Source organism: Schistocerca americana, chromosome 2 (genome assembly GCF_021461395.2).
Source record: "Schistocerca americana isolate TAMUIC-IGC-003095 chromosome 2, iqSchAmer2.1, whole genome shotgun sequence".
Taxonomy (NCBI): domain Eukaryota; kingdom Metazoa; phylum Arthropoda; class Insecta; order Orthoptera; family Acrididae; genus Schistocerca; species Schistocerca americana.
Genome location: NC_060120.1, coordinates 1,054,920,172 through 1,054,929,708, shown reverse-complemented (window position 1 = coordinate 1,054,929,708; position 9,537 = coordinate 1,054,920,172). Strand labels below are relative to the sequence as shown.

The following is a 9,537-nucleotide window of genomic DNA, read 5'->3' as shown; positions in this document are numbered from 1 at the left end:
CCTAGACACACAATAGAAAGAGATCGCACAGTTCAGCGGAAGACAGTGTTACAGGACAGGACGCGATCATGGAGATGTTGCAAAAAATGAACGATAGTATAAGGAAACAGAATACACAGATGATGGATATTAATAATTTCTGGGATAGTGGCAAATCTTGTTCGACTAGTACTCGGATCACCACCTAAGCTGTCCCCAGCAACTTTAAACTAGTTCGTTCACTTCGAAAGTTTTGAATATGAAGGATTAGAGCCTAGCAGTGTGTTCTGAAAATTGGCATATATTCCCTTTCCTTTCAAACCTTCCTATTAGTTAATCACTGCTCTAATCTGGATTTTTTTCTCTGTCTTCTCAAATCATTGCTCGGTAACCAGAACAGAAAACAAATTAGAATTATATATTAATGCCTTCAGCTGGTGAAGAGCGTTGATATATCTCAACGGGGACAAGTGAAAATGTGTGCCCCGACCGGGTCTCGAACCCGGGATCTCCTGCTTACATGACAGACGCTCTATCCATCTGAGCCATCGAGGGCACAGAGGATTGTGCCACTGCAGGGACTATCTAGCTCTCGCCTCCTGCGGGACCCACATTCGTAGTGTCCCTACCCAACACACTCATTACTCGTGGAAGACAGTCTTACCAAGTCCCATAAGAGTTCGGGTAATATGTGTGCACCCGTACAGAAGAGGAAGGTCATGGCCGGTATTGCCGTAACTATATACGTATAGGGATATGGTGTCTGCTCTTTCGGACATGTCCGAAAGAACAGACACCATATCCACATAAGTGTATAGAACAGAAAAGCGACCGCACCAGCGGGCCGTTGTGGCCGAGAGGTTCTAGGCCATTCAGTCCGGATCCGCACGACCGCTACGGTCGCAGGTTCGAATCCTGCTTCGGGCATGGATGTGTGTGATGTCCTTAGGTTAGTTAGGTTTAAGTAGTTCTAAGTTCTAGGGGACTAATGACCTCAGATGTTAAGTCCCATAGTGCTCAGAGCCATTTGAACCATCGATCGCACCACCGACCTCTACTCATAGGACTGATGCGTCACTTGTTTACTCATAAAGGGTGACGTATTACCTCGTGGTGACCCGTTTGTGCTAGAGCTAACATCGGGCGGTGGTTCTGCGAACTTTTCAAACTATCGTCGCGTTTATTATTCATGGTCAAACACGACGAATATGTTACAATGAAAAGAAATTTCTACCACGCACTCCGTAACTATTTTCCGCGTTGAAATCCGAAGGTACATGTGGATTTTACTTCCCTGCAAATACGCTAATGGTGGAAAAAAACAGCGCACCCCAAAGGTAAGAGTGTTCTGTTCAGGTTACAGAACCGCCGGTGGATTCTCGTGGACGTGAAGCACCTGCAGTACAATTTGCAGTTGTGAGTAGGGTAGTAAAGTATAGTTGTTGTCTGCGATCGCTCCCAGTCAGGACAGGATAGGACAAAACAGGAGAGTTTCCAGCCGGCCGCTGTGGCCGAGCGGTTCTAGGCGCTCCAGCCCAGAACCGCGCGACTACTACGGTCGCAGGTTCGAATCCTGCCTCGGGCATGGAAGTGTGTGGTGTCGTTAGGTTAGTTAGGTTTGAGTAGTTCTAAGTTCTAGCGGACTGATGATCTCAGATGGAAAGTCTCATAGTGCTCGTAGCCATTTGAACATTTGACAGTTCCCTCAGAGCGCACAGCATTCAGCACTGGGCGTGGCCTGCAGAGGTGTGGTGGGAGGGCGTGGCCGGCTAGAGGCGGCCCAGCTTCGTGCTGAGCGCTACGGAAGCCGCACTGGGGCGTTCCACAGCCTGTCAGCAGCTTCCGAACATCAGCTGCCCCCTTCCAAACAGGACCGCGTATTTCCACCGCAGCTGCTCGAGTGTCTGTACATATCTGTAGGTGCCAGTTCTTCATTCGCGGTGGTTTTGTTTTGCAGTTTTGTTCGCAGAAATATGATTTTTGAGCCTGAGAATAAAATAAAGAAAGGAAATGGAAAACACAAGTTTCTGCATGCGTATTGACAACAAATACAGTTTTACTCATAAGTCTCTCCGCGGTTTGAGAAGATAATTGCTAGACGTAGATAAAAATGACCCGTATCAGTTGACAGACCAGCTCCATAAGTTTAGACTGATTGTATAAACTGTGGCGTAGTTCCACAGCGTACGACCAGGAGGCAGCCGATCCGGACGTGTACAGGGTGTGTCGCTTAAATTCGGATAAATGAAACTTTTCTTTAAAAGCAAATTTATTAAAGTGAAATACAAATGAAAATGTCCGCCTGCTTAGCTGGATGGTAACGTGATCGCCTCCCACGCAAGCGGGCCCGGGTTCAATTCCCGGCCGGGTTGGAGATGTTCTCCACTCGGGGATTGGGTGTTGTGTTGTCCTCGTCGTCCTCATGCTCATCATCGGCGCACGAGTCCCCCAATGTGGCGTCGACTGAAGTAAGACTCGCACTAGGCAGGCGAACTAAATAAAAATCCTTGTACATATAAGCAGAGGTATCTTTCGAGAGCAACATTACTCGATGAAACTCCCTCCAGCGCAAACGCCCACCTCCAGTTTTGTTTAGGAGCCGTCGCACGCTCTCTTTGAGACGGCGCTTTCCATATTCGGGAATGCTGCTTCGATAACGGTGCGTAGAGACGCGACATTACGATGCCTCGTCTTGTTGGTAACTCTTTCGACTACGCTCCAAACATAGAAGTCTTGGAGGTTAAAATTTGGACTATTCCGGGGCTAGAAGTCCTTTGACGTTATCCGAGAACCAGTTTTGGACTGAATGGCTCGTGTGAGGTCCTCCTCTGCCATCCGACGCATTTTGTTCGCTCGCTCACATTCAATGATACCAGTTTCTTAGCGATTGCTCCGTGTCCTCCGAAATCTACATCTACGTCTACATCGTACTTCGCAAGGCACCTAATGGTGTGTGGTGGAGGGTACTTTCGGTGCCACTATCTGATCCCTCCAGCCCTGTTCCACTCGCGAATAGTGCGTGGGAAGAATGATTGTCGGTAAGCCTCTGTATTGGCTGTAATTTCTCGAATTTTTTCCTCATGGTCAATACGCACGATGTGTGTAGGGGGGGGGGGGGGAGTAATATATTGTCTGACTTCTCCTTTAAAGTGCTGCCCAGAAATTTTAATAGTAAATCGCGCCTGTGCCTTTTCGATGAGTGCCGCAGTTCGTGACACGCGTTTACTCGAGTGAGATTTCCTCGCCGGGTTAACGGAATCTTCCCTAGACTTCTCCGAAGCGTTATACTAGACTACATTATCGTAAACAGTTGTTCTCAGGTACCCGAGGAATCAAACTATTTCAGTGGACGTACGTACGCCGAGCTTGAAACCTTTCGATAATCGCGGCTTTTCGGTTGTAGTCCGTACTTGTCCTTAACATATCGGCCATTTTAACGTTATCACTGTTTACTACATGTTTATGGCTTTCAAGGACGCCAATGACTAATCCGGTGGAACAACGATATGGCAGGAAATTCAAACTGAAATTTGTCCGGATTTAAGCGCCGCACCTTATAGACAGATCATCCGTTCCATACTGTGTCATCGAATTAGTCAGTGGCTGCAAATAGGCAATCCAACCTATAGATTTCCAAAGCGGGCTGCTGTTGTCGCATTTTACCGAGTAGCAGCAGCAGCAGACACTTCATTGAGTTGCACGTACTTACCGACGCTGGCAAATCGCAGATGGTGATTATATTCAGCGCCTTTCGTGTGAGTTGAAAAATTTGAGAGATGCTCTGCCCACGTTATCTTTTCTCTAAGGCTTATAGTTTCTACACAGTCGTCTTTTGAATTGTCGGAATTACACATGAATAACGGTATGAAAGTACATCTTCTGGTATGACATGAGACAGCGTGTGAAAGGGAGCTTGCGTCCCATAGGAAAGGGGAAGACAGGTCACTAACCGAAAGTGTTCTTTTGTGATACAATTGTGTAAAAATAGTGTTAGATTCCATTGTGAGTTCCAACGCTAATAATTGGCATCGGGCGCGTCAGTATCCCGTGCTTGCTGCGAGTCGCAGAATGAACAAAGACAATAAACTAGTTCTATCTGCGATGTCAATGGAGCCGGATGTATTACAGATACTCGAAAAAAGGGATTTTGGATTATTAACGGCAGTCACGTTGTAAATTTCAGTTCCTGAGATTTTGATGTAAATTTATACAGAAAGGAAAGTGATTTGCTATTGTAAAAGTAAAATTAGAATTTGAAACAATTATGAAAATATAACGAAGTTAATTTATATGAATATAAGGTATGCTGGTGTCTCACTTCAGTGATCAGTAAGGACGAAGTTTATGTACTGGTATGATTCCCGCAAACTAAGCGGGCAGATGTTTATTGTAATTTGGGTCAAATTCATCTTTGAAAGTAAATTTCTCAGAAGAATAACAACCGTTCTACGCCTCCGAAATGCAATGGACATCTAAGGTCTGTTACTGCACCAATATCAGCAAATAAGGTACCGAATAAATCATCAGATATGAATTAGTTAGTAACATGGTCAGTATATCATATGAACGAATCTTCTGTCTAAATGATGTGGAATGAGTCAGTTTACGGGAGATAGTCTTGCTCGTGCACCTACACTTCAGATTCAATGGCTGAGGTGACAGCTTAGAAATGATCTGTGAGACACATCGTATCATACTGATCAGGTGAATTAGACCAGTACCAAGTAAGACTGACAGAGGACATTGAATGTATGCCGAGGAGGGCAGCATAAATGGACGCAGATGTGTTGTCAAGAAGATGCAATGCCGAAGATGCTAGTGACTTGAAGATAGAAGCAGTCTATCCCATGAAAGCCTACTTAGAATGTTTCTAGAACCACCTTTATGTGATGAATCTGCGAATATAACACAACTATCACACACATCGTTCCTGTTTGGAACACTATGACAAGATTGGACAAAAATCTCCGAGCATTATTCTGCCCATGCACCGCATGTCAGTGGCACGCAAAGAAGTTCTAATAACTCGTGTATTGGGGAGTCCCTCTGCCCTTCACTTCACCGTGGTTTTCAATTCATGCGTAGAGATGTGGATGTAAGCAACTGGTTCCTTCCAGTGATTAAAAAACGATTTTACTTTCAAAAAAATGGTTCAAATGGCTCTGAGCACTATGGGACTTAACAGCTGTGGTCATCAGTCCCCTAGAACTTAGAACTACTTAAACCTAACTAACCTAAGGACATCACACACATCCATGCCCGAGGCAGGATTCGAACCTGCGACCGTAGCAGTCGCGCGGCTCCGGACTGCGCGCCTAGATCCGCGAGACCACCGCGGCCGGCGATTTTACATTCTGTGAATCATTCTCCACATACCTGCATATCTTTTATTGAAGTAAGTTGATAAATCCTCGTGAGATTCAACCAAAAGAAAATTAATTAGAAAGTGAATATGTGTCATGAGACAGCTGACAGTCCCCGCCGTGCATGTGCAGCGTTCGTGGCAAATTATCGCGTTAAGGTGACAGGCGCAACCAGCTATACTAGCCAGTAGGTGAAAGCAACGCTGCCAGTCAGAATGCTCAGTCCTCGTACAGTGAACAGTGTCGATATGCAGAAACGTTGACTACTGCACGAATAACGGTAGTGGCCTCAGCAGGTATTTGTAAGAGAGAAGTTGCATCAGTTCCGACGCATTAGCAGGCGACGTGTGTGTCTGAAATGAGAGAGAACTGCAAATTAACCGTAGCAGTGGCCGCTCGTGGATGAGAAGAGCTTATCCGGCGGAAATCACGCCCAGCATGGCGTCGGGTTAAGCGACGCTGCCTCGAGTGGTCTGCTGCTGCGGGTGAGCCGGGATGTGGTGGGGGGTAAAAGGGGGGGGGGGGGTGCCCAGGCTTCGAGGTGCGGGCACCATCCGCCACCGACGTAACCTTCCAGAGCCACGCTGCCGCGCAAGCTGCGAGGGTTGCAGAGCTGGAACTGCAACAACTGATACGGCCGCTTCCCATTGGGGTTCCCGCGCATCAAAACTGCGGGGCAGAGCCTTAGTTGCCATGGAAACGGCGTCAGAGGCGCGACAAGGCCGGCTCTGCATCGCGGTTTGCCCATGTCGAACCGTTGCCTCGTGCCGCTCTGCAGGTCCATGCCGCCAATCACAGAACACGTTGGGCGTGACGTCAGGTACAGGTCATCTGGCCATACATACTTTCGCCGAAGTGCTGGCGCAGGCGCTGCGGAAGCTATGAAATACTTATCATCCAATTTCAAGGAAACTATTAGCTGAAAAAAATTTGATTTTTCTGCATCTTACAGCCTTTGTTCGATAAAGGACTGAATTTGTTTTCGTTATTCATCATGGTTACTTGCTGTATCACTTACGTGAACTACTATACGAAATTTCATTGAGTGCCCAGAGATAAAAACTCATTGCGTAGACTTTGCTTATAGTAAATTTTAGGTAATAAACTACTGCATATGAAATGTAGCCAACGCATGGAAAATGTTTTTAAATTTGAGAGCACAATGATAGCTACCACCACTCTCGAGATATTGGATGACATGTCGGCGGACAGGCCTCATGGTGGCCGCGCACGGGTCGCTAGCGATGCAACTAATACTCCGCAGTGTTCGTCGTATATCATGTGGTTGTATCAGCCCCAGTTTCGGGAACGGATCAAGAAATCGAATCGTGGTTTTTTTTGAAAATGATAGCTCTTAAAGAGTCACGTATTTTGTCGCATGATAAGTGTGAAAACGCTATTTATCTATCGAGGCGTGAAAAGAACTACAGTTTTTCACAATGGATCGATGAACGTCTTCAAACGGCATTTAATAGCATGTGAAATGAAAATTACAGTGTCATGAAAACCATTAATATTTATAATATCCTATAATATTGGAACACGTGAGGCAATACTGACCCTAAGACTTATTTTAGATGAAAGATTAAGGAAAGGCAAAGCTACGTTCCTAGCATTTGTAGATTTAGAGAAAGCTTTTGACAATATGGACTGGAATAGTCTTTAAATTCTGAAGTTGGCAGGGAGCGAAAGGCTGTTTACAGTTTGTACAGAAACCAGATGGCAGTTATAAGAGTCGAGGGGCATGAATGGGAAGCAGTGGTTAGGAAGGGAATGAGACAGGTTTGTAGCCTCTCCCCGATGTTATTCAATCTGTATATTGAGCAAGCAGTAAAGGAAACAAAATAAAAATTCGGAGTAGGTATTAAAATCCATAAAGAAGAAATAAAAGCTTCGAGGTTCGCCGATGACATTGTAATTCTGTTAGAGACAGTAAAGGACTTGGAAGAGCAGTTGAACGGAATGGACAGTGTCTTGAAAGGAGGATATAAGTTGAACATCAACAAAAGCAAAACGAGGATAATGGAATGTAGTCAAATTAAGTCGGATGATGCTGAGGGAATTAGATTAGGAAATGAGACACTTAAAGTAGTAAAGGAGTTCTGCTATTTGGGGGCCAAAATAACTGATGATGGGCGAAGTAGAGAGGATATAAAATGTAGACTGGCAATGGCAAGGAAAGCGTTTCTGAAGAAGAGAAATTTGTTAACATCGAGTATAGATTTAAGTCTCAGGAAGTCGTTTCTGAAAGTATTTGCATGGAGTGTAGCCATGTATGGAAGTGAAACATGGACGATAAAGAATTTTTACAAGAAGAGAATAGAAGCTTTCGAAATGTGGTGCTACAGAAGAATGCTGAAGATTAGATGGGTAGATCACATAACTAATGAAGAGGTATTGAATAGAATTGGGGAGAAGAGGAGTTTGTGGCACAACTTGACAAGAAGAAGGGACCGGTTGGTAGGACATATTCTGAGGCATCAAGGGATCACAAATTTAGCATTGGAGGGCAGCGTGGAGGGTACAAATCGTAGAGGGAGACCAAGAGATGAATACACTAAGCAGATTCAGAAGGATGTAGGTTGCAGTATGTACTGGGAGATGAAGAAGCTTGCACAGGATAGAGTAGCATGGAGAGCTGCATCAAACCACTCTCAGGACTGAAGACCACAACAACAACAACAACATATAGACCTACACTAGTTAAAGCGAAACTAATTTGCTGATATCTCATAAGATATGAGTTGCTAAGTATCTACAACTATTGGTTATTTCGTTTTGTAAGTAACAAACGATTTTTCTTGTTGCAGTGTATGTCACTTGTTCCAAATGCGTTTCGCCTGTTACTTTCACACATTTTCAGTGGAGTCTAGAATAATTCAATTTTGTTTAGATATGCGATATTTGTAAATTATAAAACAGTTCACAACTCATTTTTCCACGTAAATATGTGATTACTTACAGTTAATCGAGTTCTGGCTGACATCTGTGATTATTCTCATCTGGTCACATGCTGGAGATCGCACTAAAACTTAACTTGCGGAACATAAGCACATTTTCACGTTCGCACTTTTTTCTTCAAAATTTTCATGTTATTTGCCCTAATTGGTGTGGAGTCCTTTTATTCTTCTACCACTAGGTGTAGGCATTTTGCCAAACACTGTGATTTAAAGTGGTAACTACAGTGCATTCACTTTTAGCTCTACCTATTTGGTGTGTTTATGTACACGTTGCCAACTTAACGAATGCAGAAAATTAACATCTGCTCATTTCTGTTCTCCTTATATCTGTATATGTATGTGCCTAGCTGGTGTAAGTCATAGAAAGCTGAATGTGAAAGCAATAGCTGTCAAAGAGTAGTTGAAAGTTTTGCTGTCCAGCTGATTTGAGTTTTGGTTGAAATGTTTTGTGGAGGGGTTCATGTAAGAGCAAACTCACTGCTTACTTTGATAAATGGAGTAGTGGAATAACACTCCAGCAGAGGATTATTATCAGAATATTACCACCCAACCCCTTTGTCCTCGCTTTTACATGAACATTTCCACTTTGTATGTAAACCAAAAATCGGATCAGCTGAACACAGAAACTTTCAATCACTCTTTGACAGCTATTAGATTCACAATCAACTTTCCACAATTTGCCCTGACTGACTACACAGAAACACATATAAAGCGAACAGAAATGAACAGACTTTTCAGCATATACTTGTTAAGGTAGGCAACATGTACATAAACAAACCAAATAACGAGAGATATAAATTGAACACACAGTAGTTACGAGTATAAATCAGTTTTTGGTAAAATATCCGTAGCTAGTAACAGAAGAATAATAGTGCTCCACACCAATTAGTGCAAAGAACATGAAAACTGTGAAAAAAATTTGTAATGTGAAACTGTGCTTATGTCTCATAAGTGAAGTTACAGTGTGACCTACAGCCTGAGGCCAGATGAGATGGAACGCAGACGCCAGCCAAAAACTCAAGTAAGTGTAAGTAATTACTCATTCACGTAAAAAATAAGAGGTGATCTGTTATATAATCTACAAATATTGCAAATATTCCACTGGAAACGCCTTAAAGTAAAAGGTGAAACGCGTCTGGAACAAATAAAATACATCACAGGAAGAAAATGGCGTTTATTATGTTGGTGATGTACAAGTAAACAAATTTGTTATTAATTACTTTGTTTGCATTGAG

At 43.7% G+C, this 9,537-nt stretch overlaps 1 non-coding gene across 1 annotated transcript; it reads right to left on the bottom strand.

Annotated features, from left to right (window-relative positions):
• Positions 1-460: 460 nt before the first annotated feature.
• Trnat-ugu lies at positions 461-535 on the bottom strand. The gene has a single exon. It is a non-coding gene; the product is annotated as a tRNA-Thr (tRNA).
• Between the last annotated feature and the right edge of the window lie 9,002 nt (positions 536-9,537).